Genomic DNA, 17,868 nt, shown 5'->3' on the forward strand with positions numbered 1-17,868 from the left:
ATAAACATTACTATATTTAGATTTCCCTATATAAATTATTGACATAACTATTCTCTTATCTGTTATATAGTAGATATTTCCTTCCTAATCAAAAACTGTTCAAACATTCATGCACGGAATTGGAATATTTTTCTAAATATAGACAACTCCAAATAAAACTAATGGTTGTAAGATACACATCATGTAATACTAAGTGACACAATGTACATTGAAATCTGCATATTTAGTCTTTTTATCTCATACAGAAAACACTGAAAATAAGTTTCCAAAAATGGGACCATCAGTATTAGAGTGCTACCAATTGCAGAATAATTAAGAACAGTCTTTTCAAAATGATAACAGCTATTTGATTGTTGGATTATTAAATTTATGTTTTGAGGGTGATCTTCAAGTTATGGAGACAACTAGTTCAATTGTGCTTCTAACTGTGGACAACGTGAACAAGAGAACTGAACGTGCTTAGTACATTTTCATTCCACCATAAAGAAATTTAATGCTCTTTTGCGAGACTGTAGACAAGTTTTCTCTAAAACTTGTTCTATTGGGTTGTTCTATTGGGGGACACATAGTCTCACCTTGCATAAAGTAGGATACCCTTTATTTTAGGGGCTGGTGGTCTTGATCGTCCTTGTTGTATCATGAGGGATCTGTGCACTGACTTCAAATTTCTACAAGTTCCAGCTCTCAAGTCGTTGCAAATATTTTGGTTACAAACACACAAAGGGTATAAAGCTAATTAATATCTTCTGCAATATCACTAAACATGAGCTCTACAACTGACTCTAAGAGGATGGATAAACAGACGAGCACCAGCAGTGAAGAGCTATCCTTCAGCATGATTTCCTATGCTAATTAAACCTCGTGCCTGCATTTTACTGGTTACCAACACTTGGACTGCATAGTTATTCTGGCAGTGAATGACTTACCTGTAGGTTTTTTAAAATTCATACCGTGCTCAAAATGTTCCCATCTTTGAGCGGAGCTTCAAAACTAATTGCTAGATCTAGAGGCACAGGTCCCTAAATGCTCCTGGCCCTGAAAATTATCAGAAACTTCCAAACTGCTTAAATACATATTATTATAAAATCTGAAGTTGTAATACAACTTAAATGACATGACTGGTGATAATTCCCATATTTCCATTAATATAGTTTATTTAAATTTTACTGAGATAGTAGGTTTCGGGTTTGTTTTGTTTTGCTTTAATCAGTGTTAGTGGTCAGTCTGTCTCTTTATATTACTGGTACAGAAGTGAACGCAGCAATGTAAATCATTTGGAAGTATTATTCTAACTTCTGTTGCTACTGAGAAAATGTATAGATATATCCAGACATGACATTAAATTTCATTGATGATCATATTTCACACTGCACACTAAGTTATCATGAAAATAATTAAAAGAAATTTATATCTTTATTGTTGTTACTTTTTTTTTTACTGTTTTATGGTATAGCAATCATATTATTACAGGGAAAAACCATTATGTCTTCTGCTGCCTTCAAAATTATTCTATTTACACTGCACATTGGGTATTTTTGCTTGTTTGTTTTGAACTAGTGTTTAGTTTTGCTTTCATATAAGTAATAGGGATGTAATTATGTAATAGGGATAATTATATAACAACTATAAGAATTGTCTGTCTTGAATGTGTCCCCTTTTCTTTTACCAGTCTAAGATCAAGATCAATTTAAACTTACCTTATACCGCCAGATCAGAGTTTAGTACACAGGTGAGAATATCAGCTTACCTACAGTGAAGTATCTGATTTAAGTAAAATTTTGAAGATACAGAAAAACAGTATTTTAGTATTTTTTTCTTAATTTTGTTAATTTTTTAAAGTATTTACTACGCAACTTCTTTTACTGTGTTTGCTTTTAGAATTAGTTGATTTTCTAAAGCACCGCAAACAGTTTAGAAATCTCACAATTTAAATCATAAATTTTTATTCCAAAGATGAAAAGTTATTGGAATCCCTGGATACCAAAAAGGTGTAGGTAAGTGGATTGAGAACTTGATATGGATTGTCAAATGGTAACAGTTCTTCATCCCTTTTGTAGGACCAGAATTTTTCAACACCAATTTAAAAGCAAATTTATCTTGAACTTTTAAATAATGGCTCTTCAAAAAGCTTTTAGACATGCAAAGAGAATAACCAGGGAAGCCAGAACAGGGTGCAGAAGTGAACAGTGCAGAAACTGAGAAAGAGCTCCTGATCATACCTCTCAAATCTGGCGAAAAAGCCCCTCGCGCTCCCCTCCAGTTAACCATGGACTGGTCAGCCTTAGAGCACTGCAGAGGCTTCACATTGTATACGACAGCAATGCAACGTCCATTTTGTCTACATACACAAGAGATCTGAAAGCAATACGCCTATATTCTAGACAACAAGCATTTTTTTCAGCCTTGCTCTTACTCGTAAGATCAAAAGGAAAAGAAATTTCTAAAACTGAACATCATTACACATAATATGACATCCAACGTACTTGAAAGATTCTGGCTCTCATCCATGTAAAATGGCATCAAATTATATTGTTAGGCTCTTTCTCCTTACATACCCTTATATACTCTTTAGTCTATATTAGCATTTGTACCACCTCTAGAGGAACAGATAGTGTCATTTTAATTATTACTAACGCTAATTATTTCTAAATGAGACCTTTAGAAAGACTGTTAGGAAGGCGATAGATAATAGCATGAGAGTCCTTCCCAGAGAAATAGTTCTAGTAAGAGAAAAATGCATTGTAGTAAAACAAGAGCTGAAAAAAAAATTGTACTTGTATTTCAAAGAAAAAAAACAAAAGCAAGGTCTTTGTACTGTAAAGACTTGTTCTGAATTACCAGGAGTGGGAGAGAGGGAAGGAAGGAAGAGAAGGAAGGGAAAAAAGCATCAACCTCAGGAGACAGGTGCATATATACGTACTCATTCTTTATTCATCTGGTCTCACATAAATGCCCTTTCACGTCTGGAAAAAGGGCAAATTCTTTGACAGTCCTTCTAGAAATGAAAAACCATTTCTTAATCATAAATCCTCTTAGGAGCTAGACTCACATCCTTTTTCTCCCACAATAAAATCCACACTGGCCTCAAAGCAAAACCGAACCAGAGCCTTACCCCATACCTATTAGAGTCAATGAGAATCTTGCAGCGAGTTCAGAGGGTTTTTGATCTTGCTCTATATTAAATATTACTTGCTCTACGTATCAATGTAAGACCAACATCTAAAGATAACGACTTTCTGGGGAGGGATGAAAGTGTGTTTGACTTAATGAATGTGTAAAGCAAGCCAGGATTTCTTCTAAAACTTAGATTTACTATTTGTGTTTGGGATTTTTAGCATGTTACTCTGATTGTATTCAATGGGACTGCACTTCTGAAACAGGTGTGTTTTTCTACAGTCTATTTTGTGATCATCCAACATGCTCTAAAAAGGGAATGGCTGTAAGGACGTGTATAGTTGAATTATCCCAAACCACTCTCTTCTCCGTCTTTTTTCACAGAGTACCATTTCTTCTGTGTGTCCAGAGCGCTGCTCTGCCAGCAGTGGAGGATGTAGCAAGGCTCTGCTTCCGTTCCCTTACTCTCTGTCCCTCTCCCTGACTCTCACAATCAACCCATGCATTTTAGGGGTACAACGCAGAAATCTGAGAGTCCTTTCTCCCTTGCTGTAGCTCATATTCACAACCTAACAGGAATGAAGGAATCTACCATGATGAAAGGTTTTGAGGACCTAGCTTTGAAAGTCTGTATTAAGCACAACTCATACCAGACGTTCAGTTTGACCTTGTGGAACGTGCACTTAATAAGGAAGAAGAATCTTTTGCTGATGTTTACTCTATTACATGTAAACAGCATCATTTCAAGATCAGTGGAGTTTGGACTGTGACCACAAAACATGCAATGGAGAAACAGATTGTAAATTACTTGATGTCTAGCAGTTTCCTGGAGAAGTAAACATTTTCTTATTTGCAGGGGACACTATTCACAGGTATGAAAGCAAACCTGACCTATTAAAAGGTTTATACATCATTTTGTGTCAAGGTCACAGGGTTACTAATAAAAAGATTTGTATTCTGTATAAAACCTGCCCTGACATCAGTGGACTGACAGAACCTATTTACAATATTTAATTCAATATGATTTTGCTTTCCATTATCTTTATTTAAGCTGCTTTTTGTTACAGTTGTTGATTTTTTACTTTATGATGAAAACAATGAACCTGTAATTGAAAAAGGAAGGCTTTGGCTAATACCAGGACAAAGCAAGGCACCTGCAAAACTACCGTGGAATGTTTAACACGTGAACACAGGGGAAAAAATAGGGAAAGTATGGATTGACTTCAAATGACTGAAGTTCAGCACGCAAGAAGAAGACCAGAAGAAGAATCAGGCATAGGGAAAAAATCAGCATTGAGAATTTCATCAGTAAGACACACACAATAAAAGTAATCTATCTGCTTCTAATAACTAGAGGACTAAATTCATCTTGTAACAACATGAACCTGTGATGTAAAAGATTCCAGGAACGTCAAAGCAAAGAAAAATGGAGCTGGGTTTAGGGGAGTGGAGGTTGTAATTAACTGGACTTACTCTTTCTCTTTCTTACTTGCTTAGAAGCAAGTCCTTCCAAAAATATTTTAAAATCAACTAGTTGATTCTAGAAGTCCGATGCAAAGACTGGAACCAGTACAGGCAGGCTCCTAAGTGCTGGAACCAGTTATCTTTTAGAATTAAAATATTGAACTTTTTATAGAGGGAACAATCTGCTTTGTTAGTTACCTAACAAATACATTCACAAAAATTATTCTATTTCATTCTTTTTGTTCCGTTTATCACTTCTGAATGAGCAAAACTCTTGTACAAATTTTGTATTTAGCTAGCACAAAATACCTTGAAGGTTATGGCAGTAACCAATGGCCCAGAACTGCTCTGAATGGCGCGGCATGCTGGAGGGTGTAATGAGATAGATACCATACACTTGTAAGATTATTTGAGCTGATAAACAATAGGGGATGCATTTTAAAGGAAGAAAGAAGGCACAAAAGTGTTAGCACAATTTCATTCACCGAGAAGAAGCAATCCACAGATACGATAACAGAACAAGGGCACTAGAAAGCAGCAGGAAAGGCAGCTTATGCACAACTACTAAATGAAAAGCTTCAAAGAGTTTTTCAAAGGGAATCACCTTTTCTCTTGTTTGTCAATTTGCCTCTGAAAGGGCAAACCACCAATGGATCCATCTTAAGGCACATCTGCAAAAGTTCAGACGAAGCATAAAGAAAAAGAAGGAACAAATTGCGTGTGAAAATACTGCATAAAAGCTACAGTCAGAAACCCAGGAACTGAGCTCAGCTAGATGTGTAAATGTACTGTTTTGCTTTGTGAGGGAAGGAGGCATAATCCCTAAACCCAGAAAACAAATCTCCATACAAATTGTGTCCAGGCTTTGTAGAAACATTTGAGAATCAAATGTCCAATGTGTATTTTGGAAATAAGTTAGCAATATGCTAAAATCCTATGCTCTAGTAGCAAGGTGGCCATCATGTGTCTCCAAATTAGAAACATGTGTGTTTCAGGTTTGCATGCATAAGCAAAGCAACTGATTTTATTAGCTAACAGAGATGTACGAGATCAGAGGGCAGGTTTAAGTCTCCAATTGTTACAAGCATTATTTTTAAAATATATGATAAAACAATTTTTTTAAAAAGCTTAGAAAATGCTCCATCATTTAACATTGTGAAACTTCTTAGTTGGATAAACTCCTAATCTAACAATACATTCCTTCTCTTTTTCTGGAATATTTTTATATCAGTTTGTGGGTAGGTTGTTACCACAGATCTGGGTAGTGCAGCCATTATAAATTATAAAATGGCATAATCAGTGCTGCTTCTTGTTCATTAGCTCTGTTTTGAGGAACAAGTTCTGTCTTCACACCCTTCTAATAAGGATGTAGCCAATGTATCTCACCATTCTAGTTTTACACCGAGATTTTATAGCTACGCTTTATCAAAAAAGCCATGGAGCATTTTATGGATTCTTCACACTGCAAGTGGAATTCATCAGGCTCTATAAAGATTCACTCACTCTGTAGAAAGAGCTACATTTCCCTTCCTTTTTCATTTTGGAAGAAGCTTTCTGTTGTTACTCTGCACAACTTGAAAGGTCAAAGCTTCCTAAAAGCCAATTTGACCTGATGGGCAACAGCTAAGGCTCTGATTTGTTGGAAGATTGCTAGTTTGAGAGCATTTCTAGATGATCTAAGTTAATTTCAAATATGCAGTTTCTCATTTAATACAATGCTTGTGAAATCTAGTTCAAAGAATGGTTTTGGCCCGAGGCAAATTTCTTCATCACCTTCTGCTCTTTTCCCCTTATTGCATTATCCAGTAGGTCAAGAAAATTTTACCCCTACTTCACTCCTTCACTGTAAAGACTCACAAGAAAAGGCTCAAAATTCTTTAGCTATCTCAGAGCTAGAACTGTTTGCAGACATTAAGGTCATTTTTAGGCATGCTGGGACCTAAAATGAGATAAATCCCATTATCTTGTAGTTGGCTACACAGCAAAAATTTCGTGAACATAAAAAACTTGATTATTGCAAAATCAGCTTTCACTGTATCTCCGTTTTCTTAAACTGAACTGTAACACAAAAAGGACAAGGTGAAGGAGGGAAGAAAAATTAAACTTTTATTTCCTATAAAGGCGACTTGCTGTTCACTGTAACTCCTGAATTTTTGAGGCTTTAAGGCTTTAATCCAAGAAAGAAAATGTTAGAATTGTTCCATCAGTCAACAGAAGTATAATCCAAGCCCCTAAAACTGAGATTTAATACAATGATCTGTCTTCTGTTTTACATCAGTGTAACTCCAGGTACATAAATGGAGATACTACTGATTTACTGCAGAGTAAATTAAAGAAGAAGAATAATCAACAAATGTAACCCATATGGAATGCAAGCATATAGCTCACTTAGGTAGTTTACTTTTTTTTTTTTTGACAGTTTTCTGGAATAAACCTAATGATATTGAAAACCGAGGCCTTTGTTATTACACTGAGGTAATTTGCTGCAACAGAACAAAAAGACATGAGAAAGCTCTGTAAGCTGTACCGTTCCTTGGTATTAGTATCCTGTTTCTAATGCGTATTCTCTTGTAGTATTTATGTGCCACTGAAGAAACACTATTGTAAAAAAAATTAAAAATCATGTTCTGTAAAAGAAGTCCTTAAATGGAATGGCCATGCAGTCTCCTTGTGTCAACCCTTAGTGTAGAGTCCTTAGGGATTTTAATGATTTACCTAGAACTAGGCCACGTAAACTAATATTTAGGGGGATTACATTTTCCTTCCCAAAAATCTGACATCAGTGCAGGTGAAATGGCTCTTACGAATTCCAGAGAAAACACTTACAAGTGTTCTAAGCTTTCTCCTGCTGATACTGATGTTGCTGAAGATCATGCATTTACCAACTGGTTAGATGATCTTTCAACAAATCATTGAGGGAAGTGCTTGCTTGGGAAGATCTGATCGGACAAAATACAACAGTGTGGACAAAGGTGCAATGCCTTGCTGTCAAGCAGCAAGAACATCAGGAGGAAACAGCCTATTATTTCTTGTAGAATAAGGTTTATTTCTGAATAATTTATCCAGAAATGACTAACTTCAAAGTAAATATTAGTCGTAATGACTGTGATAAACATTAACTTTAATGTGTGTACTGTATTGTGTGCATGACTGAGTTGTATGTGAAACCTCCTGATTATAGAAAAAGGAGAGCTATAAATAACTAGCAACTTCAATATCTGCAGAACAATAGACAAAAGAGAAGATTATTTCCTTTTATTGTCTCTTCTTCTTTTCCTTTTTGCACTGAATTCTGCCATTGCAGCAAAGCTCGAATGGCACCAATAATTTAATAAGTCTTTCTTATTATTTCAGGTTTTTACTCCAGCAGTGCAGATAAAATATATTTCATCTTCCTGCCCTCTTTCTTCCAGAAAGTCAAAGAATGACATGTATGAGATCAAAGGATGGGATTTAGTACATTATACTAAATTCATTGCTTTCCTACATTATAATTTACCCTAAAAAAATCTGTTATGTGAAAACTAAAGACAAAAAAGAGAGAAAAAAGGTAATATATCTGACAAAATAGCTACAATTTCCTTATAATTAACTCAATTTCACTCAGAATGGAGGCAATAAGATCAAAGACAGACAAACAGTTATCAGCTGTGAATGTCTTTAAGTAGTTATTTTCACTAAGAATAGACATATCCTCCTAAATGTTGGATTCACCACAGCATGTAGAGATCTAGAAGCAAATTCTCCCTCTAGGTAGTGACTTGTCACCTTTTGATTTTATTTCTGTGTCACAACAAAACCAGAAAATTCCCTGTGACACAAGCTGGAAATGAAAAGCGTTTTCCGTCCCCTCACCTAAAGGCGCTGTGTGTCATCGGCAGACTGCAGCTGGAAACGGTCCCAAGCTGCTCTGCCTCTAGTGTGCAGGTGTCTGCAGATGAGACCAAGACCCTTCTGGCATGAATATGCCTGTTAATCAAATTCAACAGCAGAGCAATTCTCTGTAATTTGTATATAGTAACTGGTGGGAGAGCATCCAGGAGGCGAAACCTACAGACATTTGTAATTCTATGGATTCTTTTCCACATACATCCAATCCGTTCTCATATAAGAAGAAACAAAAATTTGGTGCAAAGCAATCACGTCACAAGACACACCATGTTTACAGCAAAAGCAGCAAAGAAAAGCTTAACGATTCACGGCCATGTCCTAACATAGTATTCATTGCGCTTGACAGCTCTCAAAACAGCAAAACATGTTCCTTTAACGTTCAAGCCTTACTGAATTCCCTGATTTCCAAAATTTAATCACAGAATGTGTTTTGTGAATGTAACTGCTTTGAAACACTATTAGAGCTGTAAATACTGGTACTTCCATGAAATTAAGTTTAACCAAACACAAGCAAGGACTCCATGATTCTTAAGACCTGGACAAAGACCACTTGCATGGGAACCCTGTAGGAGTGGACACTACAATCTGAAGGACTTGAACATGCATTTGTGCGTGTTTTCACACACTGCCCTTCACACCTGAGATCCCATAGGCTGATAACTGCTTATTGCATTGACCTGCACGGTCTTACTGTGTCCTCACACTCTCTGCCCTTTCTAAGCAACTGGTGATTCTTACCTGTTACTTTGAATGTAAACGATACGAGGAAGGTGCTGTGATTTAATCCTGTCGTCATACGTCATCTACCATAGTAGGACTTTAGCAGTTTATTAAAATTTGCAGGTCTTGATAATAATATCAGCAACGGTCAGTGACAAAATTGGAGTTTAAGTTAGTGATGTGGAGAAGGGGAAAATCCACATTAAAATGGTCAGTACAACCTAAAAACAAGAGTGACCTCAGAAAAGAGTAAAAGATAGGGTGGATAGTCACAGCATTTTGTAGGAAGGAAATGGAAAGAGAAGAGCATTACTGAGAATTACATCGTACAAGAACAAGCTGATACAGTTATTGGGAAACTAGGGGTTTTTTTAAAAAAATCGTGATCAAATATGACAAAGTTTGTAAAAAAGTAATTTAGTTTAAACATCAGAACATTTCCCCCTGTACTCGGCACTGGTGAGGCCGCACCTTGACTACTGTGTTCAGTGTTGGGCCCCTCACTCCCAGAGAGACATGGAGGGGCTGGAGCGTGTCCAGAGAAGGGCAACGGAGCTGGGGAAGGGTCTGGAGCACAAGGCTGATGGGGAGCGGCTGAGGGACCTGGGGTTGTTCAGCCTGGAGAGAAGGAGGCTGAGGGGAGACCTCCTCGCTCTCCAAAACCACCTGAGAGGAGGCTTTAGAGAGGTGGGGGTCGGTCTCTTCTCCCAGGCAACAAGTGATAGGACGAGAGGAAATGGCCTCCAGTTGGGCCAGGGGAGGTTTAGACTGGATATGAGGAAATTTTACTTCACTGAAAGGGTTGTCCAGCACTGGAACAGGCTGCCCAGGGAAGTGGTGGAGTCCCCATCCCTGGAGGGATTTAAAAGCCGTTTGGATGAGGTGCTTAGGGACAGGGTCTAGTGGTGGGCTTGGTAGTGTTAGGTTTACGGTTGGACTTGATGATCTTAAAGGTCTTTTCCAACCTATACAATTCTGTGATTCTGTGATTCTGTCAATGAAGAGGTGGAAGAATGTTAGACGGATGTCAAAGCACTTAAGCGTGGTAAAACTTCCCTATTCTCATGTGAAACATCATTTAAAATCAAAAAGTAAATAGCACTAAAATATTCCTTTAGCTATCAAATTCTGAGAATATTTTTAAAAGAGGTGAGTTTTTACTCTGTTTAAAGCAATGCTTCTGCAGAAACTACTCTGATTTGAAATTAGATATTTAATCTCTCTGTGCTCCAGTGATGAAAGACGAACAGAGACCAAGGTCAAACTGTAGTTACCCTATCATATAAAATACTGGAAAAGAGAATCAATATACAGCTAAAAGCCAGGATGTAACACTGCTCCGATTTCCCTTCTATGGTTTAACATAATGCTTGTCTTACTTGCACCACACTGGGAGCAGAGCTGCTTAAGACCTGGCTTTGCTGTGGCATTACAGCTGCTTGCTGATGTCGCAGGAAGAAGATAAAAATAAATTATATACCAAAGCCTCCAAGTGCAAAGAACTGTAAAATGCATTTAAAGAAATCAAGTGCATATCTCAAAGCTTGAAAAAGCACAATTTGCATTCTGCATTTCTCATGTAAACATACACTAGGAAAAATAATTATAATAGTAATCCGTTTCAATGGAAATAAAGTACTGTAATATTTATAGTCTGTGCCAGAGTTATAATGACTGTGGGGCGAGAAGTGAAGTGTCTCAGCATGTTCCACATGTTTTTAACACTGTTTCTAAAGGCTCTGGAGGCTATTAAATTTAATGAACCCATCTGCTATGAAATAGAGGTCCAAACATAATCAGTTTTCTCAGTGCCATATAATACAGATGGCATTCCATGTTCCACATCCCCAGCAGGAAATTTTATGTTCCTCTTTAAGTGCAGGACTTTTGTTTTTGTTTTTGATGTTTTAAACATCTTTTTGATGTATCCGCATATAGCATTTTATAGCGTAAATACCATACACAGCGATACACATGAAAAGTGTTAATTCATTAAAATAAATATTGCTATTTCCTGACAACATTTTTTCTAGTGACTTTGACAACCAGCAATTAGCTCTCTGTAGTAATATTCTTTGCTTAATGCAATCACTGAAAATTGCCCTAATAGTGTAAGTTCCAGCACTAGCAGTGGAGTAAAGCAAACATGTAATTTATCAAATGAAGTCGTTTACTTCAAAGCTGAAAGGTACACATATACATACATATATACATGTGCATAGGTGCTATCTATGCTTATGCCTGCCTTATTTGTATATGCTGTGTTTGCATGGAACAATGCGCAAATCATTCTTATTTAAAGTATCCATTCTCCCACTAGGTCATTATGGACTTTATTTTCCTTTGCGCATCCCAATTTTCATTTCAGGGGTCTCAGTTTCTGTGTTTTATCGGGACACACTGCACCATGACTCTTGTACTGGTGTGTGAGCGAGGGCTCTAAGCTCAGATTTAAGTGGCACAGCATTCCTTGCACTGATTAGCACCCTGCTGCCTAACATAAGTAAATCAGATGTGCTTTTTCTAACAAAAAAGAACAACATCCATTGTTATTTTGAGCTGCATCTGAAGGATAATGAGTGCGTTAATTCTATTCAGTTGAGAGGTTTATTCATTTACTATCTTGAGCACTCATTATGTTTTGACAGTTGACACAGATCTTACTGAATTTGAAACAGTTAATGTTGTTAATGGTAATTCATTTATTCTAGATCCAGCAGTAAAACAAACAGATTAGAACTGTTTAGGAGAAAACGAGAATACTTAATTATGGCAACTGGAAAATTTGGGCCACAGAACTCATAAAAGTCATGGCTCAAAGGTTTTTTTTATTGGACTGTCAATGAAGATTTCCACAGACAGCCCACTAATCATCAGCGTAAAGCGATGTTGCACCTACATACAAATACGTGCATAATCTTTTTTCATTGTGTGTACAAGTAGCTGCATTGATCACCACTGTTAATGTTTCCAGCACTGTCCCAGATCTATAAGATCCCAGTGCAGATACAGCAGACCATAATTGCTGGACCAGATGGTCTGCAGCTTCAAACTGCAATCATGCTCTTACAGAAGCTTCGAAAAAGATGAAATGGGCAGAACTGTTATATTTTTCCAGGAAAATTACTCCAGACTGAAGCGCTGATAAGAAGGCATTCCCTGGGGTACTTTCTACTTTTTCTCCCATATCAGAGTCTTCAAAAGACCACTGCAGATCTGTAGGAGACAAAGCAGAGCCTGAAGAAGCTTATTTTAAGAACAAACCTACCTGATCGAAGGCCTCATATCCATGCATGGGATGTTCCTTCCCTAACCCAATTCACTCAAATGTCAAAGCAAGAAAAGGACATTCTCATGGGAATCTCAGAGTCAGTCAGCGGTGATGACGTTCTCTGATAAAGAGCTGTAAAGTATTAGAGATTAAGAGATGCCGGCCACAAAGGGAGGGTTAGAGCATGTAACCAAGTCCAAAGTGGGATTGGGAAAAAAGCAACACAGATTTCTAGTTTTTAAAACATTAAAAACAATTAAAAAAATTTACTGCCTGTGTGTAAATTTTCCTTTCACAGCTGCTGATTAATGACATTTCCTGACATTCAGTTCTGCAGTGATTACCAATATTTACTTGCTGTAGACATACATGAGCATTCTGAACACTCTGATGCATTTTAACACATACCAGTACGACAATCTAGAAGTTAGTTTTGAAACAGAGGCCCAGGGAACCTTTTACTGTGAGAAAAACGCTAATTATACCCACTTATTATAATAGCACAGTTAACTTGCGCCACCAAAAGTATTTGAAGACATCTCTGGGAGTAGAAGCTAGCGGAAACGGGGTACTATTTAATTTTTGTTACTTCATAAAAGCTCTTCCGTGCATTGAACACAAATAAAACTGTGTGAATGGAAGAAGCACTAAACAGCATTTTTATACCTCACCAGAAACTCCTGAATGGAAAAAAATACCAGCATGATAGCTTTCAGTCTGTAGGACTTTCTGTTATATCTCTGTACATTATACACAGGATTGGACGTATACAGCTTCCCTTGCTTCTCTGGAACTGGCTCAGAATTCATCCTTTGACGAAGAACTGTATCCCAGAATCTAAAGTTCCATACTTAAAACATTGGATTCTGATGTGACAGCTATCTGAGAAGCATGAGCTTCCTATGCTTCCTACTGAATTTCTGCAAAGAACCTGAACCAGAGGAAAAAGTATGCCTACATAGTACTTGATTTTTTTTTCAAGGATGAAGATGAATAAATTGAAATGGTTTGATCATATATGTAATAACGTAATTGTAACATCCATCATAAGCATTTCGGAAATACTTAGTCTAGGCTTTAGCTTAGCAGAGCTACCTCAATTTACTGCCCCCATAAGGGAAAATAAGGTTCTTGGACAGGTTGTCTTACTAGCACAGTATCAGCCTCTTGGTCAGAAAATACTTTAAAAAAATCCCTGCTTCAAAAAAAGACAGAAAAGAGGGATATATATATATATTTTTAAGAGCAATTGTAGAATTGAACTAAAATCCGTAATTTAATGTATGTCTATGAGAAGGTGGGGATAATGCAAATGAAGAATCAACATATAGTACTTCAACACTGAAGAAAGGTATAAAGAGTGGAAACCACTCAGCATTCATATTATGACAAATCATGACCTGTAATGACTCAGAACACTTCTTTTAAAATGAACTCTTAAATTCTGAAGCACTGGACAGTCATCTCAAAATATTAAATGAATAATTTGCTCTTTTTACGCAAAGGAATCCTCCAATTGGAAACTGAACAGAGCCAACATGGTAACATATGCCTGAATCTGCTCACAGCTTGAAACTAATAGCCTGAAGGAGATGAACTCAGCGGTGCATTAGATCCAGAGAACATAGTCAGGTACATTTATGAGAAACAAATTTTACCAGGAAGAGTCAACAAAGGTCCAAGTAGGTCGAATTATACGCCCCAATAAACAAATTCTCAATCACAACCTTTTAAACAGTGGGAACTCAGGGGCCAGTCCAGTCTTTTTTTCTTTATTTCCTGCAGCAAAAAGTAATGTTTCTCCACATTCCAGATGTTACCATAAGAATGAGTTAAGGGCTTCTGTGCTTTACAGACGATTACCCATAATCCCATGAGACTACCTCTATGCATTACTTCACTTGAATATTCTGATGCCCAGGCAATTTTCCTTTTTCCGCCAATATACTCACTTGTATTGACTCGCTACAGATGCACATATGCTTAAAAGAAGTCATTGACCACTTTAAAATCGTCCCGTCCCTGAAACACGTTCATACTTCTAGAACTCTCTTCTGCTCAGGTAAGAGTACCTTTGGAAGCTTTCAATTAGAAATCCAACTCTGTTTTTAAGCGCCCATTAAGGTACTTTATTTTCTGAAGCATTGTGTACTTGTAGGCCTTAGTGATGTTGGAGCCGCGATATCAGATCCAAATGTGACCCACTTTTGAGGCAGAAAAGTGATGTTGAGACCGGTCTGTTGGAGCGCTGCCCAGGCCTCGCCGACCAGGGCCCACCGCGCACGCGTCCCATCTGCAGCCGTCCAAGGCAGCTCTTGCAGCACCTCCAGGCTGCGCAGCCGAACACAAACGCGCAGCAAGACGATCTCTCCTCCTGTTAGGCTCCACAATCAAGAATCATCTGCCTGGCCCCTCACTCCTGGCAGCCCAAACACCCTTTCCCATAGAACTGCACAGATCCAACAAAGCTTACTCGCTTCTAGTGCGTGTGGAACTGCTGACTAGAGAAGTACAAATGCAAACGAGACCAAGCCTACGGAAAGGTGTGGAATGTGGGATCAGAGGACTCTGAATCAGAAGGCTGTACACTGGCTGGCATATGTCACATACCTCAGTCCCAACATTCTAGCCTAAAGGCATTGGCAGCACTTAAGCTACTGTCCTATTACAGGACTAGCACTCCAACTGTTGTGAAGCTGACTTCAGAATTAGCCCAAGATAAGCCTGTAAAGACTATTTCGCAAGTGAATGACTCAACCAAGTTCAATGAGGAATCAGCCCAGTTCTCCACAGACCTAAGTTCAAATGATTTCAGAAATCTGTTGTTTCTCTGAGTCAGTGACACCTCTTAAGATGACATCACTCCTATGTCAAAAGACCTTTTTTTTGAAAGAAATGAGGCTTTGAGTCACTGATAATAATGTTTCCAACATGAAATCCTGGGCTTAAGGGGAGAAACACAAAGAACTTTCTGATGGAGGGTCACTAAAACTGACCCTAGGAGCTGGCGGGTTACCTCCTGGAAAAGGCAGGCAGCACTGGGGAGAGAACAGAGCCCGGGGCAGAAGAAAGGCGGCAGCGTGGCTGCCTGCAAGCAAGGAGTGGCCCAGAGAGGCCTCGTCTCAGGAGCTTTATAATCCCCTCGGCTGTCAGAGCTGTGATCCTGGCAGCGTCAAAGGCAACACAGGCCTGACATACATACAGGTTCCTCCACGTTACATGTTCTGCATCTGATATCTTGCCAGGGATTTCCAGTTCTGTAAAAGCCGAACTTTTTCCTAACAGTAAGTGAAGCACCTCAGAGTGTCAACGCTAGGCTGAAGAGGCAGCTGCAGGAACATTTTGCAGACATCCTCTTACAGGCAAGGTGAACAGACGCAGGAATTAGATGCCTTGTTTTAGTAGCAAAATTCTTCTGGGAATATTCCTAAATGGTATCAAACACTTAAATGACCTGACTTCTGGCTTTCACAGGTGACTGTCCTGGACAAATATTGGATGAGAACAGGCTGGGGCATCAGGGGAAGTGTTTTGTATCCTGAGACTATTCCGGTCCAGCTTCTTTCTGTCTGGATCCTAGTGTGTTCCAGCCTAATGTTGCTTGCTCAGAAGCAGCACAGCGGGCCAATTAGCTCTGGTACTTGGTGAGAAGGGAAGGGCATATGCCATGCTGTTAGGGCACGGGGACACTGGTCACAACCGCGTATATCTCGCCCTGAGAATCTAGCCACGGCTGTTCTGACACAGCTGGATGGTAAGAACATTTAAGCTGTCTGGAAATACACTACTATTTCTAACCTGGCAAGGTCCAGGCAGCAGCCACGGAGGAGCAGGGACACAAACTGTCTGTGCAAATCAACAAGTTGTGGGATGGAGAGGAGTATTTAGATGGCACGTCCAATGCCAAGACACCAGAGATGTCCGGGGAATCTGTCTCTGAAAATAGCACTCAGGCAGCTTTAGCTGAGGCAGAAGCACGTCTGGTTTGTTACAAGGTTCCCTTCATTGCTGTTTCCAGAGTTTTGTATGTGACTGCCCTAATTTATCCTGTTCCCTTGTCTGTGAGGTTTTTTGAGGGGAGGAGGATGGAGGAGGGAGGAGAAAGGTAGTTTGCAACTAAGCAGATCACGGTATTCTATTTTTAAATCTTTTCATATAGCATCCAACCCATTAGGGTCCTGAGTGGAGGTTTCAGACACTTAAAAATATGTGTGTGCATGTGAGTATGTATGTGAGTGCCTGTGTATATACGTGTGTATATATATATACACATACACACATATATATGTATTTATATATTTTAAAAAGTGTGTATAGTGACACTAAGGAGCCTTAGTCAAGAGAGTGAGAAAAGAAGAGAAAAGAAGAACCTGGAAGTATTTCATTTTGACTGCACTAAAACAGCTTTTGTTTGGATTTAAACAGTTCCTTTATTCAAGAACATAACAGCTCGATTGTTTTTTATTTTCATTTTCTCAAGATTCCTTCTCTACGCTCCCTCTAGTGTTCTTAAGTTCACTTGCATTTACTCGCCCCTGCTGTATTCACTTTGTATTTCACACAACATTAAGTTGTTCATTTTCCTTAGCCTTTCTATAACCTACAGGAGAATCACTGAAAGTTAGACTAACTTTTCTGAATATTTTTCTCCCTGGAATGATCGAAGAAATACAGATTAACAGACAAAAGAGAGGGTAAAGCTGAAACAGCATTTTGTGCTTTGTTGGCAGGGAAAGGGGAGGACTTGGTGTTGAGAAAGGAGGAAGATTTTGGTTGAGACACTTTAATACAAGATTCACAGGCAAAGGACCAGGAGGAGAGTTGCACTAAAACACCACTTACATGGATCTCTTCCTGCTACTCTCTCTAGCAAATACACAAACTCCCTTCAACATACACACGCACTGATTACTTCAAGCATATAGAAGCAAGAAGTAAGAACTAGGTTTTCCTAGTTGTCTCCCCATTTCATGGGATGCCCTGAAGGGACAGCGATAACAGGTAGTTTCTGTTTGTCTCATTCTCTTGTTTCAATAAAAGAAAAGGAACAAAGGGGAGACTGGATTAATATGTCCTTTAAAAAAATGAAACAGAGATAAGTAAATTCCCTCCAAAGCAATATTTCCAAGCACCTTTTTGTTTCTCCTTCATAACTACAGTTTTAGTGTTTATTTTACATTACTCTACGCATGGCCACAACTGAAAAAAGACCTAACCAAATGTGAAAATGAAGCAAAACTCTATTCCCAGAGTGGGTTTTTTTCCTAGAATATTTTTGTATTGATTTAAAACTAAACCTTCTAGAAGCATTACAGACTCAAAACAAAACAAACAAACAAAACCCCCCCAAATATAAAAGTGAAGCTGATGAGATTCTCCCACCTTGCCCCATCTTCATGAAAGTAAAA

At 38.3% G+C, this 17,868-nt stretch overlaps 1 protein-coding gene across 1 annotated transcript in view; it reads right to left on the reverse strand.

The window, feature by feature from the left end:
• Window positions 1-17,868, reverse strand: part of CACNA2D3 (calcium voltage-gated channel auxiliary subunit alpha2delta 3) — a 478,745-nt gene that overhangs the window by 145,527 nt on the left and 315,350 nt on the right. The window lies entirely within an intron of this gene.

Source organism: Ciconia boyciana, chromosome 11, assembly GCF_034638445.1.
Source record: "Ciconia boyciana chromosome 11, ASM3463844v1, whole genome shotgun sequence".
NCBI classification, from domain to species: Eukaryota; Metazoa; Chordata; class Aves; order Ciconiiformes; family Ciconiidae; genus Ciconia; species Ciconia boyciana.